The following is an 18,854-nucleotide window of genomic DNA, read 5'->3' on the forward strand; positions in this document are numbered from 1 at the left end:
ACCACTAAGACAAATGGTTTATCTCTTGCTTTACTTGGGAAGATTTAATTAATTGTCCCTTGAGAAAAAGTTCAATACCCTTTACCAAATATGTGTGTCAGGCCACATTCAAGTAAGAAATTAAACTGTTTCAGAAAACACTGGGGCTTGCTTACAGTTTTAGAAGTTTAGTCCATTAGCATCATGGTGGAAAAACCTGGCAGGCAGACATGGTGCTGGAGAAGGAGCTGAGAGGTCTACATCTAGATGAGCAGGCAGCAGAAAATGAATCTTTGAGACCTCAAAGCCCACCACCTAGTGACCTCTCCTCAAACAAGGCCACACTTCCTAATAGTGTCAACCCCTATGGACCAAGCACTCAAGTACATGAACCTGTGGGGATCATTCCTACTCAAACCATGACAGGATAGTATAAGAAAATAATCAAGGAATCCCCATTCACTCAGTTGCCAGGTAAAGTATTGGTTCTCTATATTTCCTATGGATGTGCTGCTGAACACTATGGATTACAAACTGTATGTATAACAAGGATAAATGGGAGAATATTTACAAATACACACATACAATGAATAGAAACTAGCTCCTGACACTCAACACTAGGTGAGATATTTCTTTCCTGGGAAGCATTTTTTGAAATGGGAAAGTTTTTCATCTTTTCTAGGTATGTAGATTCCTTAAAAGATTAGAATCATGCTCAAAATGTGTTTATTCCTTTAAATTTTATTAATGTAAAAAGATATTTTCCATTCTGCTGTGACTTTGAACTATAGGATATTTACAGAAATTATTCATCACAAAATACTCCTGGGATATTGTCACCCAATTTACATAAGTGAATTCAAAAGAAGTTAATGTTTTTGTGTGTTTTTATTGAGACAATGTTATATGTAGTTCAGATGAACTTAAATATGTAGCTAAAGATAACTGAATCTCTTATCCTATTGCTACTGCCTCTCATGCAGGTGTATGTCACTGAATAACTTAGACGTTAATATTTGAAGAGGGCAAAATTGACATGGTATCTGTAATTCTGACTCAGATCTGAGTACATTGGATGACAAAGCTGAGTTTCTTCTAGCATGGCATCATTTTCCAATTGGTTTTGAAGGATATGATCACCTGTCTTTTATGTCTTTTAGCACAAGCAATCAGCAAGCATTGAGTTTAGGGAAAATAGGAATACTCTTTGATGTCCCTCTTCTGTCATCTATATGGAAATGGAAGGAGATTTATATTGTTTATGGAAATGTTCTCATAGATGCAACAGCTGCAAAAAAAGTATCATACTGTTTTTAGGATGGAAGTACAGATCAACAAAGAAAATTAAGAATTTAGAAGAAAGTTTCTGTATCTATGGCCAACTGAGCTTTGGAAGAGTCACAAGACTCTCTTCAACAAAGTGTTTTAGCCATCTAAACAGGTTCAACTCTGCAGCCCCAAACAAAACAATACATCTGTATTCTACTTAATAACATAAATAAAATTACCCCAAAATGAATCCAGTCTTGACTTCACTTAAGCCTGAATTTTCTCAACACACAGAGACTGGACAACAAATGATAACAGCTAACCTTCTTTTGATTTAACCATTTTTCTCATTTCCTCTGGTCACCCAGAGAGGAATTCTTCACCCCTATTCAGCAGGAAGCAATTGTCAAAAGACCATCATCTCAGTCCCTTAAATTGGAGTGGATGGTTTTAGCTATAGAGATGATTATAATAGTTACGGTCTTGAACAGAGAGGAAACTAAATATGGAACATAGACCTGGCGATTTATAGTGTTCCTTTTCTCTATCCTTTCTTTCTTAGATAAAAGGAAAGTAATTGAGAAGACAAAGAGTTATGGAAGTATACAGAAATAATAGAATCAAAGAAAGGATAGATTATTAAATCTACTCTTCAACTTAGAGCTATTGATGTTCTTAAATAAGGTCATTTTGTTTACATTGATATAGATTATTATACATTGATACAGGTTTAATGTTTTCATTGGTATAAATCTTTGTATATTGATACAAATTTTAACATTAATTTTGTTACAACATAATGTATATATGTTTCAACTCTTGAATAGCAATTATGCTTATGCAACTCATTTTAAAATAGAAGGCTTAGTCCCAGACCTTTTAATACCTGCCTACAATTGTAAACTGTTTAGAATGGTTGAGAAATTCAAGCTAATGGTCTAGTAATCAAACTCATGGTCATGTCAGACATTAATCTGGATTATCTCATCAATATATATCCTTGGTTAAACAGATAATAAATAGCTAAAAACAAGCAATATTTGCTTGTTCAGATATGCTATGAATAGATTGATGGTCTTCAAAACCACAGAGACTCACAGAATATAGAATTTAAAGATGTTTTTATTGATTTAAGGCTTTTTTGACATTGAAACATTGAAACATGTCAGCTCCTGGCAGCACCCTCTTCAACTTTGAAGATGATGAGCATCAAAGGACCTCCAATTGGAAATGGTTTCATTTGTGGCAAGCTAGCTAAAGACAATTAAAATGCCCTAACTTCATCTGCAAACAGAATGCTGTCCAGAAAGGACAAATGGACACAGAGAAATCTACTACCAAGCTCTTCCAAGACAGAGTAACAAGTCCTTCACAATTACTGCTTCACAAAATGTCTGTCAGATACTCTGGGCCAGCAGGCTGAAGGTAATTCTCCAGTGTTTCAGAATAACTAAGTAGCTGTCCAGGCAACAAACTGTCAGTCATTTCTATACTTTTGGAAGTACTTGACTTGAACTTACTGTATAATCAGATAATATTTTTCCTTCTCAAGTCTATGATGGGAATGAAGATTAGATAATCATAATCTTACTATAATATAAGGTATTTAAGATTTAAGATGATTTTCTAGGTTTATAATGCAAGTTTGGATAAAAATTATTTAGATACAGAACTCTGAATTCACCAAGATGGGATAAATGATAGAATATTTTATTTAAGTTTCCAAATATGAATGGAGAATATAAATTTCACCTAATAGTTTTCATAATTGTTCATAATTGTAATTATTTTGTTCAATTTATATTTGAAAGAAAAACAGCTTTTATTGGACTTAAAAGGAAAATTATAGGGAGACTAACTTATGTCTGTATAATGTGGCACCTATCAATAAGAAATCTGATGTTCTGTGACTTAGGCATGAAATGAAAGGTGAAATATCCAGGAGGAGAGCCAGGTACAGGAGATTTACCTGGGACAGTGAGATGAGACAGACTCATAGTATCTGGACATGTAGGTACCAACTACATTGCAGAATGTAGATTAGAATAAAGAAGTTATTTAAAATTATGAGTTAGTCTGAGAAGAGCCTAATTATATGGCCAAGGTATTTGTAAATTTATTTTAAACTGAGTCTTCTTTCTGGGAACTTGGGGCTGGGAAAAGAACAAGATACCTTTAATAATTTTTATAGGCCAGTCCTTATACCCTTCCTGGTCTGTCCTCTGATAGTTCCTCATCCCATTCCACCTACCCCATCTCCAAGAGGATGTCCCGACACCCACCCCACCCCACCCCTGCTCCACCCCCACCCACACCTATCCTGTCAGTCCTCCCCACTCTCTGGGGCCTCAAGTCTCTTGAGGGTTAAGTGCATCATCTCTCACTGAGGCCAGACTAGGCTGTCCTCTGCAGTATATGGGTCAGGGGCCTCAAACCATCTTGTTTACACTGCCTGGTTGGTGGCTTAGTGTCAGGAAGGTATTCTGCAAGCTACAGAAAGAGAAACCTAGACACAAAACCCTCAACCTATAATCTATCCTGCCTAAAATGTTATGGGGCAATAATGGCTCAGAACTTTTTGGAGTGGCCAACTAATATTTAATTTAGCTTGAAGCCCACTCCATGAAAGAGATCCTATGCTTGATACTGCTTGAATCACCAAGAACCAAGTTTGAAGTCTTTTCCAGTTGTCATCAGGGAGACTTCCTCTAGCAGAAGATAGGAGCAGATACAGAGATCCAGCCAGATGTTATGTGGAAAGAAAGTCTAAATTCAAGGTCACCTTCTAGTCCCTCTCCTTGGAGTTGTAGGAATCTCACTGAAGAGCAGGCAGAAAAATTATAGGAGTCAAAGAGGATGGAGGACTTGGAGCATTGACCCAACTAAGCAGGGCTTATATGGGCTCACAGAGACTGAAACAGCAACTACGAAGCCCGTAGTGATCTGCATCAAGCCCCCTGCATATATGTTGTAGCTGTAGCCTGATAGTTTTGTGGGACTTCTAACTGTGGGAAGTGGTATTTCTTTTACTTCTTTGCCTGCTCTTGGGGTGTGTTTCTTTCTGTTGTGTTGCCTTGTCTGGCCTTGGTGTGAGGGCTTTTGCCTTATTGCATTTTGTTTTGACATTTTTGATTATTGTCTTTTAAGACCTGCTCTAGAAAAGTGTGGTCAGGATGAATTGTATGAAAGAAGATTCTGTTTTCAATCAATAAATAAAGAAACAAACAAACAAATAGTGGGGTTATGTACTCAGTCTATGAATTCCCATGCTAATATCTTCTAAAATAGCCTCACATTCATGACCAGAAACAGTGTTTTTCAATCTCCCCGAACATCCTATGATCTTCCTAACGTTACACACAAAAGTGGTGATTACAAGACTGAAGGTAGCTGTTCTATATTATTCCCTAAAGAAAATTAGGGTTGGGTTCCTTCCTTTGGCCTTATTTTCTACTTAATTTCATATTAGCCTATGAGCCTGTCTTTCATAGGCAAATGTTAGGTAAAAGCAAAGAACCAGGCTGGACAGATGGCTCAGCAATTAAGAGCGTTTTCTGCTTTTGCAGAGGACTAGAGTTTGGTTCTATCACACAGGTGATGGCACCTAAATATCTGGTTCTGGAAGTTCCAGGGACTCAATTCTGATCTCTCTTCTGGCTACCATGGGCACTGTTCACACATGGTGCACACACCTGCATCAAAACACTTGTACACTAAAATAATAAATAAATAAATTGTTATTTCAATATACCAAATTGTGCTTACTTCAGCAACACATATACTAAATTTGGGACAATATAGTAGTTTAGCATGGCCCGGGAGCAAAGATGACAAAGTCGTGAAGCATTCCATATTTTTAAGGACACTTTATATTCATCACAGAAAAGTATCCACCAAGATGAGGTCTCACTTCTAAACATTTATCCCCTAAATGCAAGTGTACCCACATTCATCAAAGAAACATAATTAAAACTTAAATCACACACTGAAACCCACATATAAATAATGAGAGAGTCCTCCTTTATACAATTAATAAATGGGCTAAGGAAAAAGTTATGGAAAAAACACCCTTGACAATAGCCAGAAATAATAGAAAATATTTTGGTGTGACTCTAACCAAACAAGTGACAAGAACTTCAAGTCTCTGAAGAAAGAAATTGAGGAAAATATCAGAAGATAGAAAGATCTTCCATGCTCACGGATCAGTAGGCTTAACTTAGGGGAAATGACCATCTTACCAAAAGCAATCTGCAGATTCAATGAAATTCCCATCAAAATTGCAGCATAATTTTTACAGAACTTGAAAGAGCAATTCTCAACTTCAAATGGAAAAGGAAAAAACTCAGGATAACTAAGATAATCCTGTACAAAATACGAACTTCTGGAGGTTTGACATCCCTGACTTCAGACTATACTACACAGCAATAGTAATAAAAATTGCATGGTATTGGCAGAAAAACAGATAGATCAATGGAACAGAATCAAAGACCCAAAAATAAACACACAGACCTGTGGACATTTGATATTTGACAAAGAATCCTAAACCATTCAATGGAAAAACAAAAGCATCATTGTCAAATGGTGCTGGTCTAACTAGCTGTCTGCATGTAGAAGAATTCAAGTAGATCCATATCTATCGCCCTGCACAAAAATCAAGTCCAAGTGAATAAAGACCTCAACATAAAACTAGACACAATAAATCTAATAGAAGAGAAAGTAGGGAATGGCCTTGAATGCACTGGTACAGGAGACAACTTCCTTGAACAGAATACCAATAGCTCAGGCACTAAGGTCTACAATTGATAAATGAGACCCCATGAAACTCAAAAGCTCCTGTAAGGCAAAAGATACCATCAATAGGATAAAACAGCAACCTGTATATTTGGAAAATATCTTGACTAGCCTTACATTCAACAGAGGAATGATATACAAAGTTTTAAAGAACTCAAGTTAGACATGAGCAAACCAAATACCCAGAGGTACATGCTGATAGCAGCCTGATATAGCTGTCTCCTGAGAGGCTCTGCCAGAACCTGACAAATACAGAGGTGAGTACTCACAGCTAATCAATGAACTAAGAACAGGTCCCCAATGGAGGAGTTAGAGAAAGGACTGAGGTAGCTGATGAGGTTTGCAACCCCATAAGAACAACACTATCAACCAATCAGACCCATCAGAGCTCCCGGGGACTAAACCACCAACCAAAGAGTACACATGGAGGGACCCATGGCTCCAGTTGCATAAGTAGCAGAGTATGGCCTTGTCTGGAATGGAAGGAGAGGTCCTTGGTTTTGTCAAGGCCAGATGCCCCATTGTAGGGAAATGACAGGGCAAGTAGGTGGGAGACAGTGGGGAGGTAGGTGGAGATCACCCTCATGGAGGCAGGGGGTGGGGGAGTGGGTTTGGTGGTTTCTGGAGGGGAAACCAGGAAGGGAGATAGCAGTTGAAATGTAGATAGAGAAAATATCCAATAAAAAAGTGAAGGAAAAATGGGCTACAGAGCTAAACAGAGAGTTCTCAACACATGTATTTTGAATGCCAAGAAATACAAAGAAATGTTTAATGTTTTCAATCATCAGGGAAATGCATTCTAAAGCTGTAACTAAATAATCATAAGAGGTAAATCAAGATAGGGAACTGGGTAGGAGAGTGGATGAGAAGAATGGAGATAATGATCGGGTTTAGGCAGGAGAAGGCTGGGAGTGAGAATGGAAATTGCTTGGGGACATCTCTGGAACTAGCTGGAGGCCTGGAAGATATGGATGTCTAAGGGGGTGAACCTAACTGAGATTCCAACCAGAAGGGGATATATAGAGACTGAAGTCACCACCTCCTATAGCCAGGCAAGATGTCCAAAGGAGGGAGGGGAACATCAATCCACCCACAAAATCTTCAACCCATAATTTGTCTTGCTTACAAGATATGCAGGGATACAGAAGAGACAGACACTGGGGGAACAGCCAACCAGCAACTGCCCCAACCTGAGACATATCCCACTGGAGAGTGCCAAGCCCTGGCATTATTAATGATTTTCTGCTATACTTGCAGACAGGAACCTAGCATAACTGTCTCCTGAGAGGCTTTATCCAGTAGTGGTTAGAGGCATATGTGGAAAGCCACAACCAAACAGCAGGAGGAGCTTGGGGAGTTTCATGGAAGAGACAGGATAAAATTGAGCAAGGTAGAAGAGTCAAGAACACCACAAGACCTACAGAGTCAACTAACCTGGGCTTATGGGGACTCACAAAGACTGAGCCACCAACAAGATAGCATACAAGGGTCCCTGTGGGTGTCCTAACAAGTGGAGCAAGGGCTGTTTCCAGCTTTCTCTGTTCCCTGCCATTGGATCCCTTTCTCCTACCTGTACTGCCTGGTTGGGCCTCAGTGGGAGAGAATGTGCCTAATTCTGCTGTGTCCAGATGTCCCAGGGTAGGGTGGTACCCATGTGCCCCACTTCTCTGGGAGAAGGGAGAGGGAAATGTGTGAAAGGATTTGTAAGGAAGGGACAGGGAAGAGAGGATGGAGGGTGTGCTGTGATCAGTATATAAAGTGAATAAAAAAATGTTGAAAAAAAACACAACTGAAGAGATCAAGTGATTATAAAAAATTATAACCACTGAATAATAAAACCCTAATATGTTTTCAAATGCTAAACTATTGACTCTTTGCACATTAAAAGTGACATTTTGTCACACCAAAAGTACATTAACATTAATAATCAAACAGCTATAAATTAAGATCTGATTTTACTATGGATCCTCTAATTTCAAACTAATTTATAACTCTGAGCATTACTAGAATCCAAAATCCTTCCTCTTTATCACCAAGCACAAAGTAAACAAACAGCACAATTACTCATACCAGAATCCAATGGTCTTTCTCTCCTGTCTCAAACTTTCAGGGTAAAAAAAAGGGGGGGAGGGATGCATTTATGACTGTGATGTAAGCAAAAGTGAAAAAGAATTTTAAACCTTATGTTTTAGCATCAAAGTTAGAAAGTGATTAGTCATCATTTGTCATCATCTTTCTAACAAAGATCATTGAGGGCAGCTGCTTGAACTTTATCTGCTGCTAATTTTTAATTTGTTCCTGCCAAGTAGTTATACAGTCAACAATGTTCAGCAAACACCCACACTGAGTAAACTACCTTAGAAATAATAAAGGGACAAAATAACTAAAGACATTGTTTCTTTATTGGATTATGCACAGTTCAATAGAATGGAGATAACATAATAAGAGCTTACACATTCCTGTAATCAAACTCATCAAGTGAGGTTAACCTGCAATAGAATCAGCCATTAATAAAAACTGACCTAATAGCACTCAGTCATTCCTTTCTCATTTATAGTTTATTAAAGATGCATGTATCTTAAAAACAAACCCACTGAATTAAAAAAGAAAAAAGAAAAACAACTAAAGTTCTGTCTCTCACAAGTTCTTAAAAGTGAAAAAGTAAGTGACTTTCTTACCTGGTTTCTTCCTGTGTTCTACAAGAATTGTCATGTTCCCAAATAGAAATTGAATGAGATAGTGCAAATGAAAAGTATCACAAAATATTCATGTGTGTGTTTAGTACTGAGTACAAGCCAGGTTGATACTAGTACCCATCAAGTATTTATTAGGGATTTAATGATATAATTCATAACAGTCAATATATTCCAGTAATGCTGAAATGAATCATTTGCCAAAAAGTTTTGCCATGGTAATGTTTAAAGCAGAAGTAATGTCTACCTTCAGGGTGTCATGATTTGTAAGCTAATTATGAATCCTGCCAAATTTCTCAAGTTTTGAGAATAAGAATGATTTGCTATTGGAAGGACAAATGAAAGAACAGCCTTAAATTGGACTTTTCAAGGAGCAGAATTAGCCTCCACTGTTCATACTAAAAATATAGAGAAACCTTTTTGCCACTAATACAAAATCTCTCACAACGGATAATGTCTACAAGTTGGAAAATTGTTGCTGGAGTTTAAACCGTTCAACAACGACTACGCCTTGTGATAAAGTGCTTAAGCAGAGAATAGGAAACCATATTGAACTAAAAGTTCAATTGTCATATAATAGCCTTGAGGGCTTCAGTGCCAAACAGTTCATCCCTGTAGGAGCAAAGGATGATTTGAAAACCTAAAAGATACTTCTTACCTAAAAAACAATAAAAAGGACTTCTTACATGGCGTGCATTAAGACTGCCTTTTCTTGTTGGCTTTCATTCATGTAACATTACTTGAAAAGCGAACACAACACCCACACACATGCACACACACACACACACACACACACACACAAATACAAATAAACAAACCCCTCAATAGGCTTCACAAATTTTGAAGCAGAATGTATGTCAACATAGAAAGTTATGTCAGGATAGTTTTCTAACATACATTTTGCTTATATATCATCTCGGACCTATCAAAACTACTCATCAAAAACTTTAGCAAAACAATCAGAATATTTTAACCATACTCCCAGATATGTTTAAAATTAGGCTATTTTACAAAAGTTTGTTAAATGAGTATGAAAATTGACTAACTTTTCCCTATACATTGCTTAGAGGTACCTTGCTAGACTTACACACATTTTAGCTCATTTCATTTTTGTATCTACCCTGTACCTGAGCTCTCTAGTAAGCCACACTGTTAAAATGTAGAGCAAACAAGTAAACAATAATTCGCCCAAATTCATGAATGAGAATTCAGTGTCTTCATTTGTATGTAATAATGATAACAAATAGGTTAGCAGTGCTTTGGTACTTAACACATGATCTCACATATTTTTTTTTATTTATGAGCCTGAAAAACATTAAATTTAGTCATCCCTTTAAATTTTTACAAATGAGACCACTTTAAGAAGTGTCAAATATTTTCTCAAGGTCAGAATATGTTCTCATTTTCTTTCCATCCTGACTTCAAATTTTTCATTCAATCCTCTTGTTCCATAATCCTATGGAATTACAAAGCCCTCTTATATACATATATAGATATAGGCTTGAACTACTTTGTTTTGCAGTGCTGGAGATTGAGACTAGGCCTCATGCATGCTAGGCAAGTACTCTACAACTGAGTTACATTCCCAGCCCTTATTTTGGCTCATTTAATCTATATGTAAGCATTATTAATGCCTTCACTTTAAAGATGGAGAAGCTGAGAACTAAGAGTAAATTATTTGCAGAGCAATCAAATGTCAAAGCTGGAATTGGGATTCAGGTATCTTGATTCAAAAGACTGGTTCTAACCCTTGGAGACACACCCTTCATGGGAAAAATTAATTTGAAATGATATTCTTCAAAAAATGAGACTAAATAATTTGTAATTAGAAACATCCTTATAAGGTGAGAGGAAAAAATTTTCAATAGAAATCCACTTTGGGTAGGAGTTGTGATAAGCACTGCAGAGAATACAGTCAGTTGTCAGCTGCCTCCTTGTTCTCCAAGGAGCTTGTAACACAGCTGAGAACAGATTTGCTTACCTGAAAACAGAATAATGTTATGCCTACCCAATATCTAAATGTAAAGGAGTGCTCAAGTGGGGAAAATAGACCAAACAAAACCAACTGTATGTAGCAAACTCCTATTGTAGCTTAAGAAAATAAAAGCAAAATTTGTGGGGATAATTTTGGGGTAAATATCCTATCCATATAAAATTTAAAAGCATATTTTATAATAGTTTACCACTGACTCTCATCACTCACTTTTAATGGATATTTTACTTTGTATTTTAGAACAATATTGGAAACAGTTGAGAAAATATGTAAAACATAGATGATATCTTTGAAAAAATCCAATTTTTAAAATATATATGATTACTTGAGAATGAAGACACAGCCCACTGAATAGGAAAAATCATTTCTACCTACAACATGTCTGACAGTAGATTAATGTTCTGCATTAATCCTATAAAATATTATTTAGCTATTAAGAAAAATTAATGCTCACAGGTAAGTGAATAGACCTGGAAACAATCATGCTGAGTGAGATTATCCAGATCCAGAAAGACAAAAATCACATTTTTTTCACTTCTTTGTGGCTGTCAACTTTGAATCTTCAGACATGTGTATTTCATTTGAAATGGCTATAAAGGTCAGAAAATTAATACTAGGCCATTGTGGAAGATTTAGAATGGGAAGACAGAACACAGTGACAAACAGTGTCAGATAATGAAATAGAAAATATTAAATGGTATGCAAGTGACAATGCAAAACAAGGAAAGAAATATTGGGAAATATATTTAATACTTTCTGAAAAGTCATAAAAAAACACTACTCCAGACCTTCCAAAATATAAACATGTATAAATATAAAGATTTTAAATGGATTACCTTAAAACATGGCAACAATATCCCTACAAGATACTATACTAACAAGAAGCTCAATGTTAGGAATGGAGTTGTTGACCAGTTGGGTCCCATGGATTCCCAAATATTTCAGGATGGTGTCATTTTTATTGGTTAGCCTTCAGAACTTGATAGTAAGACCCTATTGCTGAAATTATCATATACTTGAGCCACGCGACATGGATAATTTAAGCTATTATTGATGTGGAAGCTTCATCCCTACTGTCTAGCTGTCGTAGTGCTGAAAAGTGCTATGCATGCAATCAAGGGTCAAAAGTAAACATCAGTTCTATCCAGCTATGAATCCTGTGAGCTGCCTGCCAAGATATTACCACTGGTAAAACAGAGACATGAAATGTCATGGGGAATAGCTGACCACATTTTTATTGGTTTTAAAGCTGCTCCTTGTGAAAAAGCCCATACCTGACCCACTTACCAGAGGTAAGAATTTGTAGTTAGATAGATCATGGTCCTCAAGTGAGAACATTTTGCTATTACTGTGCTAATAGGTCATAGCATTTAACTGATTCCTAAGTCTTTCTTATAATACCCATAGACTGATCGATGCATTTCTCAAATTTCATCAGAGAGGCTACCTTTTAAATTAGATTGTCACTAACACAGAGACTCAAAACTGTCCATTGTGCAGAGAATAAGTGACTGCTGAATGCTCAGTTTTAAGTGGAATATCTATATCACAACTCTTTCTCCCAAGGCACAGAGGTCGTTATGGAAGAGGGGGAAGAAAGTGTGTAAGTGCCTGATGTGGTGCATGACCACAAGGAAGCTGTTTTCCTGACAAATGGAAACTGGAAACATGAACTCACAGTGGTTCTGGCATCATTCATACAATCTGAGCAAGCTCAAGCAAAACAAAACTCCAATGTGGAATAGGTAGGTGGGCATGATATTTCATTAATAGATAAAGAGCTATTTCTAATTGATAGTTATTAGGAGAGAGTGAGTTAGTTTTCTTTAAGATCCAACAAGCTCCAGTGAATGGCCACACAAGAGTACATAGGGGGCACTAATTGGACTTGACTGCTTTAAGAAAAAAATGAATAAAGATATAAAATTAAGTAGGTATAGAATAGGATGTGGATTGAAGAGATTGGGGAGATGATGAATATAATCAAAATACAATATGTAAAATTCTCATATATTTAATAACATTTTAAAATATCTGACATCTCTCATAAACACCCAATTTTTTTAAATGTGTGAAAAATCATCTAAAGAAATTGAAGAAAAAAGTGATTGACAGATACAACAATGTCTTACATAAATGCTAAATGTCTACATTACTTTTGGGTACATAATAAACAGTGTCAGTTGAAACCAATATTTGTATTCCCTCTCCTTCTAGAAAAAGGTATCAGCACCCCCCCCATTTCCTAGGATATTCTGGAGTTTAAAAAACCATGATAAATCTACTCCATCAACAAAATAAAGGTACAGTGGTAGTTAGATTACTGACCATAATCAGCAAACACTACACTAATTACTTATGTTGTGTTAATTGTGCTTTGGGTTAATTATAGTTGATGTAAAGAAATAGCAATATATTTAGACAACATTTATATCATACTAAGGCAAATATAGAGAATCATACTTGGCCTTGTAAATCCACTTTAATGAATAGAAGCTTGTAGAAAGAATTTCATTGTTATGATATAATAGTTTGCCCAACTTTTGTAACAAAGGAAATTTTTCATATAAAATTTATTACATTTAAAAAACACTTAGCATTATACTAGCATATAAATGTGAAAAATAGGACTTAATATTTAATATTTCAGCTCATAATTATTGAGAATAATAAATAACGTGTCAAGCATTATAAAGATACTAGTTTCTTTTTTCTAGTTTTTTCTATTAAAACTTATTATTTATATATTTTTACACTCCAGATTTTATTCCCCCCAAGGTCCACACCCAGAGAGTTCCACATCCCATACCTCCTCCCCACCCACCCAGCTATTCCCCCTGGACCCTTGTCTCCACAAGGATGTCCCCAGCCTATCCACCCCACCAGGTGGGTTCTTCCTGGGGTCTTCAGTCTCTTGAGGATTAGGTGCATCTTCTTTGACTGAACTCAGACCCGGGAGTCCTCTGCTCCAGATGTGTTGGAGGCCACATCTTAGATGCTGCCTGGTTGGTGATCCAGTGTCTATGAGATCTCAGGGATCCAGGTTAATTGAGACAGCTGCTCCTCCTACAGGGTTGCCTTCCTCCTTAGCTTCCTCCAGCTTTTCCCTAATTCAACCAGAGGGGTCAGCAGCTTCTGCTCATTGGTTCGGTGCACATATCTGCATCTGACTCTTTCAGCTGCTTGATGGGTCTTTTGGAGAGCAGTCATGGTGGGGCCCTTTTGGTGAACACCCCATAACTTCAGTAATGGTGTCAGGTCTTAGGGCCTCCCCAAGAGCTGGATCCCACTTTGGGCCTGTCGCTGGACCTTCTGTTCCTCGGGCTTTTCTCAATTTCCATCCCTGCATTTCTTTCAGACAGGAAGAATTATGGGTCAGAGCTTTGCCTGTGGGGTAGCAACCCCATCCCTCACTTGATGTTCTGTCCTTCTGCTGGAGGTAGATTCAATAAGTTCCCCCTCCCCACTGTAGGGCCTTTCATCTACCCCTCCCCACCTGGGTCCTGAGAGTCTCTCACTTCTCAGGTCTCTGGTACATTCTAGAGGGTCCTCCCAACCTCTTCCCTTCCAAGGTCACTTGTTTTTATTCTTTTTGCTGCTCTCATTTCTTAGAGCAGAACATGTGGAATTAAAGGACAGCAACTAACACTTTAGAGAAATTAGAGAAGTGTGGAAAGCATATTGAAGCTTTAGTGGAAAATAACCATATGGAAAGGTAGACGACAGGAAAAAATAAACTCTGGAACTACATTAGACTTTTCACCTATAAAGATACAATTTGGTTCCAGAGAAAGTGACCAAAAAGGTAAAATGTCTTCTTCAAGCGGATAAGTCATCTTTGTTAATATGTTAAAAGAAAAAAAGTCTACATGCACAGAATTTTGAGCCTGCCTCTCAAATCTTTTCATATTAATAAAAAAATCTAATATGTATAAAAATTGAAGAGTAATGTAATGCAAATCTTAACATTATCTTTAACAAAAGACAACCTGGAATGGGTCAGAAGTTTGATTTTTGTTTTCATTAAATGATAAGTAGGAACTGGTATTCCTCCGGGCTACAGTTTTACTAGTAAGGGAATGCACAGATCTCTCAAAGCAGAGATCTTCTTGCCTTATCAGGGTTACTCACATTCCCACACTGTTCCAAAGCCAGGAAGCAACATACCCAAGACAAGAAACAGTGTTGAGCAAGGGACATGGTTTCAGGATCCCTTTCTTGTGCAGTCACCTATTTCTGTATATACCATTAAATCAATAGCATCCCTTCACAAAGCATGTGTCAGAAATCTTCACAGACTCTCAAACTGACTATAGTTGCTCTTCAGCAGCTCTGATCTACCTGATGATGTCAGACATATTCATTAAACCATTTCTAATTGACCTGATATTGCTCCTGTTGCTAAAACAAATGATCCAGTGATTGAAGTGAATATATTATGCATGACTGCTTTTTCTGCCCCTTCTATACTGTTCCTGATGCCCTGTTACTGAGAATAATATAAACCCAAACAAACAGTTTGGATGATATTCCCTGTGGTTTCAGAAGCTATTTAAGAGGGGTGATCTAAGGAACACATGGCAAGGTGACAGTATATTACTTTAGGAGTGAAGAAAACCTCTAGGAATCTATATTTTACTTCTAAAGATTAAAGTTGCAAGTGACCTTCAAGAAAACAAAATAGTTCAAGAAAATGGATTGTTTGTCGAATGTCATTGTTTTAATTCTATTGCAATGAAAATAGCAAATAACCTTAATTTTAAAAGTGTTTTCCACTCACATATTCATGTGCTTTAATATAAAACAGGGGAGATGCCATATTTCTTGTCAACAACCCCTCTGACAGATAACCACAAGGAAAAGAAACACCTTAGGTAATATGATATCTTGACTTATTTCAAGTCCATTCTCTCCAATACAACAGAAATTATCAACATTTCTATTTGAGCATTTACCTTCTGCACGGAGCCATATTGGATTTGGGCCTAGCCGCTTTTTGACTGCTTGGCTCAAAGTGGTTAGGTGACTCTGGGCTGTTTGGCCATAGAGACTCACCCCGAAGATGACTGCCATAAATCTTAAGATTGTTGGATAAAGCCTCTCCCATGAATTTACGGCACAGGAGTATAACATTCAAGGGATGCCTCAGCTCGAGCAGATACCAGTTATCTCCTCAGTCAACACCCAGTGTCTCCACCACCTGACCTCATCGCCTGACTTCTTTGCCTCCAGCTATCACTGCCTATACCCTCATCTCCCCCTCCTTCATATTTCACAAAGGTCACTCCCCCTACCTGAAAGCCTTAAAAGCTGTAACGTTCATCCCAATAAATGAGACCTTGACAACAGAATCTTGCTTGGTCTCCTTCTTCTCTCGCCCCCCATTTAGGCCCAAGGGTAGCGCCCCTTCGGGACCCTGAATAACTGGGTCCCCGCTGGCGGGGACAACCTTCATGTTATTGAGAAGCAGGCTAGAAAAAAATCATTTGTACATTATGACACTTTTATTATCTCTAAAAGAAGACTTTATTTTGTTTTAGATGAAATAAATTGTAAGGGAAGAGCTTTGATAAAGTAAGTAAAAGAAGATGAGAGGTCCAGGTACTCCCCAGAGTATTGAAGGCCAGAGATTCATTACCTATGAATTAACAAATGTATATAATTTGCTACTTCTTTGGGATATTGGCTATGAAAAGTCAGTCCTGAAATTCAAGAGCAAGTCTACACAACTTCTTCAAGATAGCCTAGTTAAGAAGGAGAACCATTCCTATTAAAATGCTAGCCTCTAGAATCAGAGAAACCAGAAGATTATGAGGGACTTACAGTGCAGGTCTTTGTGTGTGAGTCTTAGAATAACAATATGTAAACAGCTATTTTAAAATTATATCTTTTCCAATTACTGTGACTATAGAACATATAAATCTAAAAGTTAGTGTTTTTTAAATTCCAAAACAATAAAACAGTCATGGTTTATCCACAGCTAGTAGATGGGCAGCTTGTCAAAAAAATTCAAAGAAAAAGACCCAAACCATCTAAAGTTGGTATCTTCACATTCCAAACAGTTAATTACAGCTAGATAGTGGTCTTTTCACTCCAGATAATCCACTGAATAGTTTTTCCTGAATAATGTCTTGAGATTACATAATTTTCTCACATACATTCAGAGAGAGAGAGAGAGAGAGAGAGAGAGAGAGAGAGAGAGAGAGAATAAGAAAAACACAACTAACCTGGGCCCTTGTAATTTTCAGAGACTGAACCACCAACCAAAGGGCATACATTGGCTGGACCTAGGCCTCCCTGCACATATGTAATAGATGTGCAGTTTGTTCTTTATGTGGGTTCTGAACAACTGGAGTGGGGACTATCTCAAAAGCTGTTGCATGTCTGTGGGATATTCTCTTCTAGCTGAGCTTCCTTGTCTGGCCTCAGTGGAAGAAAATGTGCCTAGCCCCATAGAGACCTGATTGCCAGGGTGGGGGTATACCCAGGGATGCTCCCACCTGCTCAGAGGAGAAGGGGAGGGAGATAAGAGAAGAATTGTGGGAGGAGATGACCAGAATGGAGGCAGTGAACAGAATGTAAAGTGAATAAGTAAAAATAAATAAATAAATAATAAAAATAAGACAAAGAAAGAAATTACTTCTGTAACTCATTTTCAGCAACCATACAGTATCACTTTGTCTGTAGTTTTCATGACAGAAACAAGTTAAAGGATCAAAGGGAAAAGCATGCAAACAGATCTCTCGGTAAAACAATGAGTCAGTGTCACAAAATCAAACATTCTAAGGTGACTAGGAGACACATATTTGTGTAATTTTCTTTCCTTGAGAGCAGCTTGAAACTGCCTTCAAATGAACCAAATATACCAAAAGTGGCTAAAGATTAAAGGGATTTTATGTTGCTCCCTTGGTCAGACTATGTGTTCGTTAATTCACCTACTAATCTCAAAGAATCAAGTTGCCATCATGATTTAAACTACTTATCAATAGCTAACATACAAGTACCTGCAAGTGATCATTATGAGATTGTAATCCCCTGTCCACAGTTGCAAGTTACTATGGAACAAATCACATAATTTTAGAAGTATATAATTTCCAACCAACCATTTTCTGAGAGGAGAAGGTAGAACAGTGTAATGGCTGTCCTTTCTTGTTGACTTGACTAAATCTGAAATGAAGTATAATCCAGAAATGGAGGGCAGCCATGTGATATATTTTCTGCTTCCTTCGAAGTGGGTGAATCCACTTCTAGTCTAGACCTCTGAGGTAGGAAGGCACACAACTTTAATCAGGATCTTGAGGATAAAAGACATGTGCCTTTAATCCAAATCTTGAGGTAGGAATACATCCATTTATTGTGAGCCATACCATATATTGGAAAATGAGGAAAGTTTTGCTCTTAGCCTGCTTGCATTTGCCTTTCTAGCATATTCATTCCTTCATTGGTATTGGAGCCCACTTCTTCAGGATTCTAGCATATAAAGAACATTAGCTGAACCATGCATAGTTGTGGATTTGGGAAACTACAATATTCTCAGATTTTCCATTCATAGCTAGTCATTGCTGAATTACCTGGACTGTATAATGTAAATTATTCTAATAAATCTCCAGGGACAACTAGATGGAAAAAGACAAGCTTAAGAACACAATCAACAAGAGCTAGGGCAATATAGAACCACCAGACACCAGCTACTGAACTACAGCAATCCCTGGATATCCTAGCACATATAAAGCACAAGAAAATGACCTTAGATCCAATATTATGAAGAAGATAGAGGCCTTTAAACAGGAAATAAAATAAGATCCTTAAAGAAGTACAGGAAAATGAAATCAAAGAGGTGAAAGAAATAAATAAAATTGTTTGAGATCCGAAAGAAGAAATAGAACCAATAAAGAAAACACACTGAGGAGATCCTAGAGATGGAAAAACCTAGATAAAAGAACAGATGCAAGGAATACCAAAAGAATTTAAATGATAGAAGAGAGAATCTCTCAGACACAGAAGATATGATTGAAGAAATCATAACATGCGTTAAAAAATGTTAAATCTAAAAACTTTCCGACACAAAACATCCAGGGAATATGGGGCACTATGAAAAAACCAAACTGAAGAATAATAGGAATAGAAAA

At 37.2% G+C, this 18,854-nt stretch overlaps 2 pseudogenes; both read left to right on the plus strand.

The window, feature by feature from the left end:
- LOC116895205 overlaps window positions 1-18,854 on the plus strand; it is an 89,703-nt pseudogene that overhangs the window by 55,936 nt on the left and 14,913 nt on the right.
- LOC116897452 lies at window positions 5,006-5,106 on the plus strand (annotated as a pseudogene).

Source organism: Rattus rattus, chromosome 3 (assembly GCF_011064425.1).
Source record: "Rattus rattus isolate New Zealand chromosome 3, Rrattus_CSIRO_v1, whole genome shotgun sequence".
NCBI lineage: Eukaryota > Metazoa > Chordata > Mammalia > Rodentia > Muridae > Rattus > Rattus rattus.